Source organism: Mastigoproctus giganteus, chromosome 1 (assembly GCF_048544385.1).
Source record: "Mastigoproctus giganteus isolate SK-2022 chromosome 1, ASM4854438v1, whole genome shotgun sequence".
Lineage (NCBI taxonomy): Eukaryota > Metazoa > Arthropoda > Arachnida > Uropygi > Thelyphonidae > Mastigoproctus > Mastigoproctus giganteus.
In genome coordinates, this window is record NC_143575.1 from 57,635,200 (window position 1) to 57,651,256 (window position 16,057).

Here is a 16,057-nt window from a genome sequence, read left to right on the forward strand (position 1 = left end):
TTATTATGGGGGACTTCAATGCTAAGGTTGGAAAAAGGCAAAACAGCGCAGAAAGAGGAACTATAGGAAATTTTGGAATTGGTGAAAGAAATAAAAGAGGTGAAAGACTTGTGGAATTTGCAGAATCTCAAGGACTGTCAGTAATGAACACTTTTTTTCAAGAAAAGGGTGAACAGAATGTGGACATGGAAGAGTCCAAATGGATTAACTACTAATGAAATCGACTTCATCCTCACTAACAGAAGATATATTGTGAATGATGTTACCGTCCTGAATAAGGTAAATATTGGAAGTGATAACAGAATGGTAAGATGTACACTTGATATAGATGTAGGAAAGGAAAGGAAAAAACTGACACAAGTAAATAATACAAAGGTCTTTGAGATAACAGAAGAGGAGAAAAAGCAGTATGTACTGGAACTTAAGAACAAGTTTGAGCTTCTGCATACTTCTGCTCAGGATCAAGATATCGACGAGGAATATTACAACTTTCTGAAAGTGATAAAGCCCAAGAAACCTATAGGGAAAAAGAAATCCAAAGAAGAAAAAATTAGTCAAGAAACACTTGTCATGATGAACCGAAGACGACAAATGAAAAGCAAGAAACACAGTGATAGGGAGAAAATTGGGTATATTGAGTTATGCAAAGCCATTAGAAAGAGACTCAGAGAGGACATAAGAAGATTTAACACAAGAAAAGTAGAACAAGCATTAAGGGAAAACAAAGGATTTAAATCAGCAGCCATTAGCAGTAATACAGAAAGACAAATGATACTGAAACTGAAGAATAGCGATGGTGTACTTATAAACAGCAGAGAAGGCATAATTCAAATAGCAGAAGACTACTATAGAGAATTATACAAGTTGCAGGGGAATGGTGCCAGCAGTGGGGAAGATGTATTGCAAAGTAGCAACACATACAACATACCTGATATTCTTACTGATGAGGTAGAACATGCATTGAAGAAAATGAAGAATCAGAAAGCCCCGGGGGAAGATGAAGTTACTGTAGAGTTGTTAAAATTGGGAGGAAGAGACATAACACAAAAACTGGCAAGGCTTTTCACAAAGTGCATTAGAAAATGTGTGACGCCTAAGCAGTGGAATAATGCAATCATAGTTTTGCTGCATAAGAAAGGAGATAAATCAGAAATTGGAAATTATTGACCAATTAGCTTGTTATCCCACATCTACAAGTTGTTCACAAGGGTCATTACTAACAGATTAGAAAGAATACTTGATGAGAATCAACAGAAAGGGGCAAGCTGGCTTTAGGACAGGATTCTCAACTATGGATCACCTTCATGTAATATCACAGCTAATGGAGAAAGCAAATGAATATAAAACACCATTATGCCTGGCATTTGTGGATTATGAAAAGGCATTTGACTCCATACAGCATAAGGCAATGTTTCGGGCACTGGAAAGACAAGGCATAGATACCCCATATATTATGATTTTGAAGAAAATATATGAGAGTGCTACCTCCTTTATTAGACTAGACAAAGACAGTAGGAAATTTAAAATTGAGAAAGGAGTTCGACAAGGAGACACAATATCTCCGAAGCTCTTTACTGCTGCCCTTGAGGAAGCTTTCAGAAGATTAGACTGGTCGCAGAAAGGAGTCAATGTGAATGGAGAGTACCTAAACCATTTACGATTTGCAGATGACATTGTGGTCATAAGCCACGATCCCAGAGAATTAGAGGAAAATCTAAATCAGTTATGCACAGTTAGTAAGGATTTTGGACTAAAGATGAATATGGCTAAAACAAAAGTAATGATGAACAAGTATGCCACAGAAAGGGAAATAAAGATTGAAGGAGCAGTAATTGAAAAGGTGGAGTCATATACTTATCTGGGACAAGTGATTAGCTGTAATAATAATAAATGGCTTGAAGTCAAGAGAAGAATAAATTTTGGATGGATAGCATCAGGAAATACAGTAATACCCCGACTTACGCGAACTCTGAGTTACGCGGTTCTTGATTTTTTCGTTTGGCAACACTGCCGCCCACTATCTTCAAGGTCATTTTTCATATGTTATCGATATACGGTGCAATGGCGGAGAGTGAGAGCGAAAGATGAACAAAATTCAACTTTGCTGCGCATGAGCTGCACACATATACAAGAATTTGTATTCCAACTGTCATATTTATATGTGTGCATTCGAATTCGTGCTCAACGTTTGTCGGAAATTACATCATTTTCACGAGAGAAATGGATCGCGTCGGTTGAGCCGTATACAGTCAGTCCTCGTATAACACATGTTTACACTACACAAATTCAATCATACACTATTTATAAATACGTTAACGATATCATATAATATAACACAAACCGAATTGGCTTATGCATGATTTGCCTTTATGTTTACAAGAAATGGCAGTTGAACGCAGAATCATCCCAACCGAACGCAAAACGATAGGAATGAAGAGAAGATTCTGAAAATGTATTTGTTTTAGGGGAAACACATTTCACCATAATAACGTAAAAACCAACACAATTCCAGCTATCGGTATGCAATTAGATCGAGTTTACTACAGTTTATAACAGATTCCACTAGCAGAAACGCAACTGGATTTTTATTCTTTTATGGTAGTAATTCCTAGAAATGTGAGGTGTTAATAGTGTATCTCTGCCTTTATGGTGTTGTTTATTCAGTTGCTACATGCGCGCAGCTTTGTTTATGCGTATCAAGCGTGCCTCCTCGTTTTGTAATTGTGCTTTATTCCCTAAAAATGAGTAAAATACTTAAAAGGTGTGAAAAGGAAGCATACTGAAGACACTGCAGATTCAAAGAGAAAGAAAAGAAAAGCAATTATCGATAAGCAGAGGCGGACTGGATCAAAAATTCTTATCCGGGAAAATTTATAGTGGCCTCATACTATGGTTTATGGCCAAAATCACACAGGCCCACCGGGGTTTCCCCGGTAAGGCTTATGGCCAGTCCGCCTCTGTCGATAGAGAAAAAAGATGAAATTGTGAAACGCTTTGAACGAAATGAAAGACCATGTGATATTGCATGTGTTACAGGCCTAAATGCGGCAATGGCGAAAAGCACATGACAATTGCAAACTTGACAGAAGGTATCAGCTCAATTGAAAAGGGCTTAAAAATTTTAGAAAACATAGACAACAACGAAGAACGCGTTATAGCTACAAAGCAAGGAATAAAAAATTATCAGCTTGCTACGAAGAAATTCTGCGTGAAAAAAAGAAGTCTGTGTCGTCAGACGAATTTTAGATTTTATGAAGCCATCAACATCGAAATAACTTTTTTACGCGTAAGTCATTTATTTTTTAATAGATATTTTGTATTAATATGTATAAATAACTGCAATTTTATTAATATTTTTCTTCTAAACTAGTGTTTTTGTTAGTCCTTGGTCCCAATTAAACAAAATTTATATGTATTTATATGCAAAGTTGTACCCCGACTTAAGCGATTTTCGTCGGACCCACCTATCGCGTAACTTCAGGGTATTACTGTATAGTCACATACTGAAGAGCAATATCCCAGTTTGTCTGAAACATAAAATAATGAAGCAATGTATACTCCCCACCATGACTTATGGAAGTGAAACTTGGGCACTCACCAAAAGAATGGAAGAGAAGCTGAGAACTACACAGCGAAGAATGGAACGAATTATATTGGGAATCAGACTGTTAGATAAGAAGAGAAACACATGGATTAGGCAGCAAACTCAAGTAAAGGACATTCTTATCAAAACTAAAGGACTAAAATGGTCTTGGGCAGGACACATAGCTCGAAGACATGATGACAGATGGGCTAAGAAAATAACAGAATGGTATCAAAAAGGAGCTAGAAGAAAACCTGGAAGACAAAGGCGGAGATGGATAGATGAAATTCATGAGTTTGTGGGTAGTAAATGGATGGCCAATGCTCAAAACAGAAGGAACTGGAAAGTTGCTGGAGAAGCCTTCATCCTGCATTGGATTGAAAAAGGCTGATGATACTTTTCTTACCTCTTACTTCCTTTCTCCTTATACCAGCTTAAGCCTTCTTTCTCACAGGTATATAGCAAATTACATTGTTGGCTCTCATTTTCTGTATTATATGTTTCAAAGCTATCTGTCAGGCTAGCTGTTATTTTGCCACTTTGCTGCTAAATATTAACATTTGAATAATTTTAGATCTTTAGAACCTAGCTAAATTAGCAGAAACAGATAGCCTTCACTAATTATTGATTGGATGTATTGAATGGTGCTAGTCCTTCAAATTTACCATTCAATGTATCCTAACAGAACCAGGGGGTGTCCATCTAGAGCAACAACTAACAGATTAACAGATTTTAAGTGGGAGTAAAGGTGGCATTATTATTTATGTGGGGGGCTAATGATATTAAAAGTATACAAACTAACAGTCTGTTGGATAAATACAGAACCATGCTGAAAAAATGGCAAGTTTCACAAAGCACAGCTGCCAACTCACTGGGTTTAGGTTGGAAAATCCATGTTTTTGACTTCATTTGACCAATATTCTGTTTCACCATCATAGCATACAGTTTTTCAATAACACAGTTTATTTCCGTCTTCTTTTTTTCCCCCAAAAATATAGTAAAGTTATGTTAAAATTGGTATTTAAAAATACTATGATATTCTTATTTTCGTTAATGGTACAGCCATAATAACCATTTAGAATGTCTTGTAATGGGGGTTTTAGCTTTCCAGATATTGACTGAAAATTGTGGATTGATCACTTGCACAATAGAAGACTTTTGTGGATTTATTGGAGATTGATTTCTACAGCAACATATTCGAGGGGCACCCAGAGGGGGGGGGGGGTAATACTCTTTATATGATTATCAGAAGTGATGACTCTTGCATTAGGAATTTAAAGATAAAGGAACCACTAAAGTGACAGTGATCACAGTCTACTAATGTGGGATTTGCTTAAAGATGCAACTACCATCAAGGGTAAAGGGAAGGGTTTTTGTTTTCGTAAAGGTAACTACAGTGGTCTCAGGCAGTTTTTGAATTCTATACAGTGGGATCGACTCATGATGTTAATTACAGTGAATTCTAAGTGAGAGGCCTTCAGGGAATTAATCTTAAATGCTACTATGCTTTTCATACCAACTAAGAAATACTGTTCAAGCTTTAGGCCTAAATGAATGTCAAATGAACTAATGAGGCTCATGGGAGAGAAGAAAAATGCGTGGGACTCATAAATTAGCAGGTGACACAGAAGCCTATGGCAGAAATAAGCTAACAAGTCACAAAGGCAGTTAGGCAAGCAAAGGCTGATTATGAGAAATCCTTGGCAAAGGATTTCTCATAATCAGCCTTTGCTTGCCTAACAGGTGACGTGCCACATTTTTAGTTCTCTGATGGCTTTTTCGACTTCTTCCTTCAGTGGAACTGGTTCATGATCACACTCTTGAAAAGTGGGCTGGCAGAGATCATCAGTGCAAGGAGGTGCTCGGAAGAGCTGCTCACAGTATTCTTTACACCTTCCTTTGATTGTGTTCTCCTCTGTTAAAATTTCCCCTTTGGAGTCCTTAATTACATTAAGTTTTGATCAGAACTTTTGTCTTAACGACTTAATTACAGCATACATCTTTTCGGTGTTGTTTCATTTGTTGTGGTATTCGATTTCTTTACACTTTCGATTGATATAATCCCGTTTGTCCTGACTTAAACAGCACTTGATAACTTTCCTTAGTTTCTGATACTCTTTGTTTCCTTGTACACCGTGGGCTTTTCAGTTATTCTCTGTTCAATAAGTTTAAAAGTGGCTTCCTGATCTTTGACCTTTCACTAATATGTCTATATGCTGAATCCTTAATAATGCTTTTTGTATTTTTCCACATTTCCTCAGGCAGAATATCATCATCTAGTTCTAACAGAGCTTGAAAACAATTGCCTGTTTCAAGCATATAATTGTTTGGAATACTTTCTACATACAATCGTCTAGGGAAAACCTTATTCATGATCTTTTTCAGCTTCAGCTTGAGAACAATGTGGAATAGTTGATGATCACTGCCACAATCTGCTCCAGGAAGTGTTTTTGCACGCCACCTTTGCTGCATAAGGATAAAATCAATCTGATTCCTTGTTTTATGATCAGGAGATTTCCATGTGTAGAGCCTTCTCGGGTGCTGCTGAAAGCAGGTATTACATATAACAAGACTGTTCAGATGATAAAATTCAATTAAACTTTCACCCTGCTCATTTAAAATGCCAAGACCAAACCTACTACATTCTGGACTAGAAGAAACTGTCTTGCCTACTTTTGCATTAAAATCACCCATGAGTGTCAAAACATCCTTTTTTTGGGACCAGATCAAGAGCTGACTGGAGATTTTCATAATAATCATCCATATCTTCGTCTGTGGATGTTGATGTCGGTGCATATGCAACTAAAACTGTGAGATTTACTGGCTGGCTCTGAAGTCTAACCATCATCATTCTATTATTAATAGGATTATATCCAAGAAGAGACCTTGAACATTCCTTATTCAAAATAACAGCAACACCATGTTCTTTTACTTGGTCACTTCCAGAAATAACAACCAAAAACTCATTTCCGGTTTTGAAATGAAATGATCATGTCCTGTCCACATGACTTTGGTTGCTCTTAAAATGTCAATTTTATACTTATTCATTTCATTGATGACCATATCCATCTTGCCTTCTTTTAAACTTTTTACATTCCATGTAGCCACTTTTACCCTCTTCTTTCTTAAATTTAATTTTTCAGGGCACAGAGAGGCATTCGGGATCTGGTTAACAGCAGTTTGTGGAATAGTTTTTGTTGTTGTCTCTGTGGCATCAGATAATGTGGTGGTATGCCATTGCCTACCACACAGCCAATTTTGAAAGGGGCCGGCTTTAATCATAGGAAGAGTCATCATACATCTCACAAGATGCTCGGGAAGACAAAGTTGACTACAGCAGAAAGGCTGATTATAGTTTGGCTTTTGCCTGGTTTCCAGAGGTCGTTGTTTATATATACACGTGTGTGTGTGTATCTATACGCATATATATATTTATTTTTTTCCCCCCATTATATTCACACAATTCATTTTTATAACTTCAGTCAATGAATTTATTCATAAGGTGATACATTTTTAAATATTCGCTCCTATATTTCAAAATTTAAATTCCTTTCATTGGCATTAAACCGCTGCATAATGTTCGGACTTTGCCTTAACAAGTCCATGCTGTGTCTGAATTATTACTGCAGTCTTGTCTAGATGATCCTGTAATGCTACTTTAACCAATGACTCCATTTTTTTTCCCCCAGAACAGAAGTTAAACTTACAAGTCTGTAATTACGTGTGTCACCTTTTTGTTTTCCCCCTTTGTGAATTGGAGATATATTTGCACATCTCCATTCTGTCGGGACCTCCTGAGTCCAACAATGCTCTCATAATTATGGGTACGGGTTTGCTTACTTCTTTTGCCACTTTTATATAACTGGATAGATCCCATCCACTCCACATGCCTTTCTTATGTTTCACTTCAACAATTTATCCTCCACTTTACTCTCAGTTATTACAAAATTATTAAGAGCTCCCTGTTAGAGTTTAATAAGTTTCTGTCCTCCACTTCCCTCCAGAATTCCTCATATGTGAGTGTAGGTGCAAAGTACTCGTTTAGTTTGTCAGCTATCCATTTCTTTCCATCCTTTGCAAAGATTTCTCTTAATCTTCCTTCATTCGCCCTAACTGCCTTTGTGACTAGATAAGCAGTGTCGCCTGACAATTTATATGCATCCCATGCATTTTTCTTCTCTGCCAAGAGTCTTCAGTTCATCTGACATCCATTTGAGCCTAAACCTTGAACAGTATAGCTACCCTGATGGTAGCTAAATCTTTAAGTAAATCCCACATCAGTACACTGTCTACACTGCCACCTAGTGGTTCCTTTATCTGCAAATTCTTAATGCACAAATAATCACTAGATCAGAGCATTACTCCATCTAGATGGCTCTTGAACATATAGCTGTAGAAAACAGTCATCCAATAAATCCGCAAAAGTCTTGCTAGTGTGCGAATGACCAACCCACAAGTTGCAGTCAATATTTGGGAAGTTAAAATTCCCCATTATAAGACATTCTGATTTACTGGCCCACTCCATTTTTCTGTATAGTTGTTCAATGTACTCATCAGAGTCATTAGGTCTATAAGAAACTCCTACCCTCATTTTTGTTTTCCCAGTACATATGTCACAGCAAACTGACTCAACATTGGACTATCCATCTATGTCAACTGAATGCACTTCTTTATTTATGCATTTCTTAACTAACAGCATAACCCCTCCTCCCTTTCAATCCTGTCTATCCTTTCTGTACACAATGTGCTTCCCAAATTCCAATTCTGCATTTCTTATATCTGTGTGACACTAAGTCTCTGATATCCCAACAATATCTGCCTTTGATGTCTTTACCAGCACTTCAAATTCATCAAATTTATTTACTATACTCCTAGCATTGGTGTAAATGCAAGTATGCATGCACCTGTTCTTACCTACCCTAACACAGCCCAATTGTATTTACTTGTTTTGTGATGATTCCCACCAGTGCATCAAATCCACAGTGACTTGCTTTCCACTCTGCTGCTCGTTCCAATGGAAACAGTACAAGAATCACTTCCACCTCTGTTCGCAGCTACTGTTAATCTATTAGTCTGTGAATCCTCCCAAGCTAGCAGTTTTCCAACCCACCTAATATTGCCTCAATAGCATCAGCAAATATTCATGCACCCTTTCTATTTAAGTGTATCCCATCCCTGAAAGTTATCTCTCCTGTTATGCTTATATTAACGGTAGGAAGAAGTGGTGAATGTCATTGGGTCAGTTGATGTCAAAAGTTTAACTATTTATAAACCTGCTAGGTTGCTGACAAACTGAATAGGTATTTTGCTTGTATCGTCACACGGGGAGAGCTTTAGAGAAGAGAATGCCTGAAATTTATCAAACTCTAACAGGGAGTTAAATGATACTGTGATATCTAAATGGAGTGTGGAAGAGAAATTGTTGAAGCTAAACATTAAAAAAAGGCACCTTTTTTTAATGTTTAGCTTCTAATGGAATCTAACCAATTACACCGATGAGCCAAAACATTATGACCAGTTGTTATGCAAATCGAAGCAACTGCGGGTGAACTGCACTGCGTGTGTGGGTCGTGACACGGTATAAAACACACCTAATGCTGAGCTCCGTTAATCAGTTACTCTTGTTCCATTAATCAGTTAATCAGTTACTCGGTTACTCTTGTTCTTCATATGGGAAAAGCAGCAGACTTTAGCAAGTTTGACAAAGGCCAAATTGTAATGGCCAGACAACTGGGTCAGAGCATATCCGAAATGGCACAGCTGGTGGGATGCTCACGGTCAGCTGTAGGTTAGTACCTACCGAAAGTGGTCTGAGGAGGGTAAACCCATGAACCACCGGCGAGGTGTTGGACGACCACAGCCCATCGATGCTCGAGGTGAGCGAAGGCTGTCCCGGATGGTACATGGCAACAGAAGGGCGGCTGTGGCACAACCTGCATGGCCACAGACTGCTCCGAGTGCCTGTGCTAACCATGTTTCACCGGCGACAGTGCCTACAATGGGCATGCGAGCATCGAAACTAAACCTTGGGTAATTGGAAGAAGGTCATCTGGTCTGAAAAATCACATTTCCTGTTGCACCGTGCAGATGGACAGGTACATGTGCATCGTTTACCTGGGGAAGTGATGGCACCTGGATGCACCGTGGGATGAAAACAAGCTGGAGGCGGTGGTGTCATGCTTTGGGCAATATTCTGCTGTAATAACCTGGGTCCAGTCATCCATGTGCTGGGTACTCTGTCTATTGCCTACTTAAACATCAATGCTGACCAAGTACACCCTTTCAATGCAACAGTCTTCCCCTCTGGTGGTGCCGTATTTCAGCAGGATAATGTGCCATGCCACACTGCCTGGATTGTTCGAGACTAGTTCGTGGAACATGAGGAAGATTTCCAGGTATTGTCCTGGCCTCCAAATTCCCCAGACATCAATCCCATCAGGCATCTGTGGTTTGTGTTGGAACAGCAACTCCAATCTGCGGCATCTCAATCATGGACCTTACAAGAGTTAAGGGATCTGCTGGTTACGTGTTGGTACCAGATACCACAAGACACATTTAGAAATCTTGTAGCGTCCATGCCTTGCTGGGTACAAGCTGTTTTGGTTGCATGTGGAGGACCAACATCATATTAGGTAGGTGGTCATAATGTTTTGGCTCATCAGTGTATATTAAGGGAGGAAGCAAAAGAGGTAAGCAAATCCTTAGCCATAGTTATGAGAGCATTCCTGGATTCAAGGGATGCACCTACGGGCTAAAGAGGTGGAAATGTATCCCCAGATCACAAAGGAGGTTAAAAAAAAAAAAGTGACATGAGTAATTACAGAACTGTTAGCTTAACATTTGTTCCAGGGAAAATAATGGAGTCACTGGTCAAAGAAGTAATGCAGGATCATCCAAACAGGAAGGCAATTACATTGCAGGCACAGCATGAATTTGTTAAGAGGCAGTGTTATCTGATCAATCTGACTGGATACTATGATGCAGTAACAAAGGATCTGGATGCAAAAAAAATAATAATAATAAATAATTATTCTGATATCACATACTTGGATTTCAGGAAGGATTCTGATATTGTTGAACACAGATTGCTGTACCAACTGGGGTAATGTGGCACTAAGGGGAAGTTACTGCTATGGATAAGAATGATGGTTGAATGGAAGAAGATAGAGTGATTATTAGTGGGCACTGCTCTTCGTGGAATAATGTTATTAGTGGAGCGCACAGGGTTCAGTGCTCAGCCCCCTGTTGCTTTCAATGTTTATTAATGATACTGACAAAGGTATGTCAGGCTTAATGTCTAAGTCTGCAGATGATACAAAGGTTGGCAGGGTATTTAATGACAGTAATCAAGGTAAACAATTGCAAACAAGAACTAGAAAAATTAGGCTGATGGGCTGAGAAAAGGCAGTTGAAGTTTAACATTCACAAATGCAAGACACTGCATGTGGATAGCAGTAATCCCAAATTAATGCTATCCACACACACAGTACGTTGCACAGTAGCATACCAACTTTGTGGTACTACACTCAGCATATATGAAGTTCTCTGTCCAATGCAGACAGGCTGCAATGACAGCACATGGGGGTTTTGTCAATGTTATACAGAAACTTTGTTAGGAGGGATAAAGAGGTGCTTATCTCTTTGTACAAGGCCATGGTTAGGCTGCCCCTTGAGTACTGTATAGTTCTGGAGGCCTCATTTTAGGAAGGATGTAGATGTGTTAGAACAAGTGCAGAGAATGGCAATAAGTTTGGTGAAGGGAACAAAAGGGTGCTCTTACCAAGAAAAGCTTAAGTTCTGCAAACTGCAGCATCTAGAGACTAGGCACCTGTGACCAGATTTGATAGAGGTGTAAATGGATTGAATAAGCTCAATGCTGATGGCATTCTTCCTCTTGCTCAGAATACACATGAAGGGCATAAATTCAAACTAAGGAAGTATGGTTGCAGGATAAATGTGAAGTTTGATTTCAGCCAACGAGTGGTTCTGTGTTGGAAGAACCGTCCACCTGTCTTTGTGGAATTGTTATTATTGTTGTTGTTGTTATTTGGGGTTTTTTTTTTTTTTTACGGGCATTAGCAACTGAGGCCATATTGCTCTGGGGATATGCATTGGTCATTCCCTGACCTTTCCGCATCCTCCATATTTGGTCGTCACAGGCTCGAACCCCGGTCTAATCAAGAAGCGTGTGCTATGCACTGCTGCTCCTGCCCACCTAGCTACGGAGGCACCTTGTGGAATTGGGCAGCTAGAATAAATTCAAGGACAAACTAGATGAAGTCTTGGAAAGGATGCATAGTGAAATTGGTAGGGATTTTTCCCCCTCCCCGGCTGATGCCCCATAAGCTTGCTTTCTTGCATCATTTGTCCCTATTAACAGTAATAGTTATATATGAACACACCTTCTCTAGCATGAAGTTATCAGTGATGTAAAATATCAAAAACTCTGCAAATGACTGCAGTTAGACAACATTGTGTGTTGATCTCATGGCACTTCTCTGCAGTGTCTTATCATTGGAATTCACTGAGTGAAAATGTTATGCATGACATGCTGTTTTACATCATGTGTGTAGTCATCCCTTCACACTATCCTCAAAAAACATCCCTATACAATAATCATGTCAAAATGTTTGTCAAGGGCTATGTGTGACTGAAGCATTTGTTGTGTGGACCCCAAGTGTAAACTTTCACGGCGCATTTTACTGCATATAAGTAACTCAAATGATAAAACTTAAAGGAGATTCACTAATATAAAATTTAAAAATTCATAAGTTATACAAACCTTCATATATGTTGATAGTTATAAGATTGCATGTTTTTTCCCAAAGAGAAAATATTTAAATATTTTGCTAAATAATGCCACAAACCAATCAAGAACCATTTGTTTGGCCCTCTAGCTCCCTGAGAACTTCTAAGTTTGACATCCTTGCAGTTCAATATAATAAAGTGCTGTGCAATTTAAGTAAAATTTCAATATTTATTTATTTAATAAATTATGAATAAATATACAGTACAGTACATTTATCGTAAAATTAGTGTTGCTGCTATAATATTTGATTTACTTGTGAATCCAAGGAAATTCTTTTCTGAATATGTATCATAAAATACAGTACATCATTAATTCCTGACTAAAATACCAGTTTTATTCCCTACTTAATGTGATTATCAAAATCCATTGTTGTTCTTTTTTTTTCCCTACATATGAGTTTTCACAAAATAGTGTTACATTTGTCATAGTGTACTCAATTAGCATAAATAAACTATAATGAAAGTATTTTCTACTAAGGAAAAAAAGTGTTTAGGTGTTTTAATTGTGAATTTAGCATTAATGTGTTGTTGTTAACATAACATTTTTTCAGGTATTGTCATGTCATTGGTGTCTCAATAATTCTACTACATTATATCTGCCATCCATGTACCGAAAATGTGAGGCAATGGTTTAAGAGAAGATGAAAATTCCCTTGAATTTGATAATGTGGTGTGAACCCCAAAGGCCATACATTTTATTGCTATTTCGCATATGGAATATTTCAGGAGACAGCACCATGAACAAAGTTGCAAAAGAATATCCAAATCTGCCATTAGTTATTCATTCTGTCCCTCACAGTGAAGATGAAATAATTCTACCTAAATCTCAGAATTCTAATACTTCCAACACAGACTTTGAGTGCGACTGCTGGCCTAGTAAACTTGAAGGTACTGTTCAAGCCACATAAAAGAAGACACAACAGTTTAAAAGCTGAACTAAATTATTTTGTGCAGGTCTTGGGCATACTGAAGAATTTAGCATAGCTGTTAGCATCCAGGATGTGAGAATCTGATAACAACCGGCAGTTCTGCTTGGTACATGCAGAGAGAGAGAGAGAAATAATTCATTCCCTTCTACTCCAAAGAGGGATCTCTTGAGTTCTGTACTGGCATAAATGATTTAATCAATGCACTGGGTACTGCTTATGACCCACAGGAAAGGCAAACCTTTGTTGACAGCTCATTGTCAAGCTTAAAAGGAATTATGCAACATAGTGGGAACATGTTACCCTCAATTCTGATCACCTATTCCATACTTAAAGTAAACTTACGATTGTTGGAAATTCTTGTTAGAAAAGGTGAAATATTGTGATCACAAATGGGTAGTTTGTGGTGAATTCAAGGTGCTAACCATACTTCTCGAAGAACAGTCAGTAACACAAAATTCCCTTGCTTTCTGTGCGAATGAGACAGCAGGACTAAAGCTGATCGCTGGATTAGAAAGACGTGGCCAAAAAGGACTAATCTCACACCTGGAAGAAAAAATGTCATCAATGAGCCACTTGTCTCTCCAAGTAAACTGCATCTGCCACCGCTACATATAAAACTGGAACTAATGAAACAGTTTGTAAAGACCATAGATAAAGAGGCAGGCTGTTTTCAGTACATAGTTTTAAAATTTCCTGAGAAAAGTGATGCTAAACTTCATAATGAAATTTCTGATAGACTACAAATCAGAGAGCTACATCAATATGATAATTTCACAACTTCTATATCTAGAAAAAGGTGGATGCTTGGTTAGCATTCAAAAGTGTTGTGAACAAATTTAGTCATTTATAAATCGAAGGACTGTAAGATGATTGTTCATAACATGATTACCAGTTTCAAAAAACTAGGTTGTAACATGGCATTTTCTGCACAGCCACCTTGATCACTTTCCATGGAACCTTGGTGCAGTAAGCAAAGAACAGGGTGAAAGGTTTCACCAATATATCAAGACTATGGAAAAAAGATACTTAAAATAAATGGAATGAGGTGCTGATGGCGGACTGCTGTTCATGTGATGAGCCCAAATTATTTTCAATAAAAATAAAAAATACAACAATGTGCAAAAAAAATTTAAAAAAAAAAGCATGTTAACAGCATTAAATAAAGTGCTAATTTAGGGAGTTAAAGTGCTTGTGTACATTACCATTTCTTCTTAATACTCTGTACTGAAAACTGTCTGCTGGATGTGTGAAATACAAATATATATTTTGTAATAGAAGTACATTTATTATTTTTTTTTTTTTTTATAAATTTTGTGCAAAAAATTTGTGACAGAGAAAAATCAATTATACACCTGGAATCGGTACCTAAAAATTCTTCACCTATTCACAGCGAAAAAGTTTTAAAAAATGTATATATCAGTTTTATTACAACTGCAAAATTTCAAGAAAAGAAGATTAATAACTGGCAAATAAAAAATACAAAACAAATTCCCTCCCAAACTATGCAACCTTGTGCCATCCATTTCTTATCAATGGTTATTTTTGTTGCCTAACATAACACTATACTATACTTTGTTTTTTCTGTGCAATGTATACTTGCCCAATATACTCTCAGTGATCACTGAATCATGACCACCAACTTAATACAATGTTGAATCACTGTTCACACAGACAACAGCTGCTATGTGCCTAGGCAATGACTCCACTAGATGTCTCAAGACGTCGTAGGGATCTGCAGCCATGCTGACTGGAAGGCTTTCCACAGTCAGAATAGATGACAGTTTCATGTCCATATGCCTCACTTCCCATTCCAAAACATCCCACAGGTGTTCAGTTGGACTGAAGCATTTCCACACTCATTTCCAGTCTTCCCCATGTCCTACAAGCATGTTGTTGGCACTACAACATTCTATGTAGACAATGATCAGCAGTGAGGGGAAGGTGTCTCTTGGATTGTCTACTCTGAAACTCCAAGTCTGAGTGCACAGTGCATCATCATTTGGGATATTTTTCTTGCATTCCTCATATTGTAACACAATGTCAACTGTCACACAGTGACAGGTGGTTTGACCCATTCAACACCCTTCTTTGCACACCTTACCACAGCGGGCAGTGAGCAACTGACAAGACATACCATTTTCAATACGGAAGCACCCAAGGCATGAGCCCCCACAATCATGCCCATTTGAAACTGCGATATCTTTACTACATCCCATAACTACTATTTTATCACTCTGATTTGTACAACTAGATGCAAAATATAGGAAACTATTCTGCTTTTTATACTGCAAGCTATGCAGCATAGTCCATTATAGATGGGGTAGCCACAATTCAGTGATCACCAAGTATACGCGCATGCAAGGTGTTTCAATTAAACACATCCACTGTCTGCTACCTACATGTGACAGAACCCATTCAATGTACTGTTATTTTTTAAATGTTGAAATAAATCAACATTCCAACATTCAAAGCATTCCAAAATTCATAAATAATAGTTGGAATTTAGAAGTTTGGACTTTGGAATTCAGATATGCATTGTGGCATTTTTCATTGCTAAAATCAAACACTTATTTTTGTGCCAAGCTGTAATTCAAAACAAATCTTAAAATTTTATAGAAGGTTTTATCCATGTGCATAATCTAACATCAACACAAGCAAAGAATAAATAAAACTGTGTGCCAAGTCTATAAACAAAAGCCAAGCATTACTGCAAAGCATTCAGTCAGTGTGCCAATAC

General features: G+C 37.8%; 1 protein-coding gene across 10 annotated transcripts in view; it reads right to left on the minus strand.

Moving 5' to 3' along the window:
- Nucleotides 1-16,057, minus strand: part of enc (R3H domain containing protein encore) — a 702,629-nt gene that overhangs the window by 466,772 nt on the left and 219,800 nt on the right. The window contains exon 1 of one of the 10 annotated variants that reach the window (XM_090373035.1): nucleotides 13,663-13,851. The exons of the other annotated variants lie outside the window; for them this stretch is intronic. The gene's annotated coding sequence lies outside the window, so the exon portion shown is untranslated. Of the gene's footprint in view, nucleotides 1-13,662; nucleotides 13,852-16,057 lie in introns of those variants that run through there. 10 annotated transcript variants of the gene reach the window in all.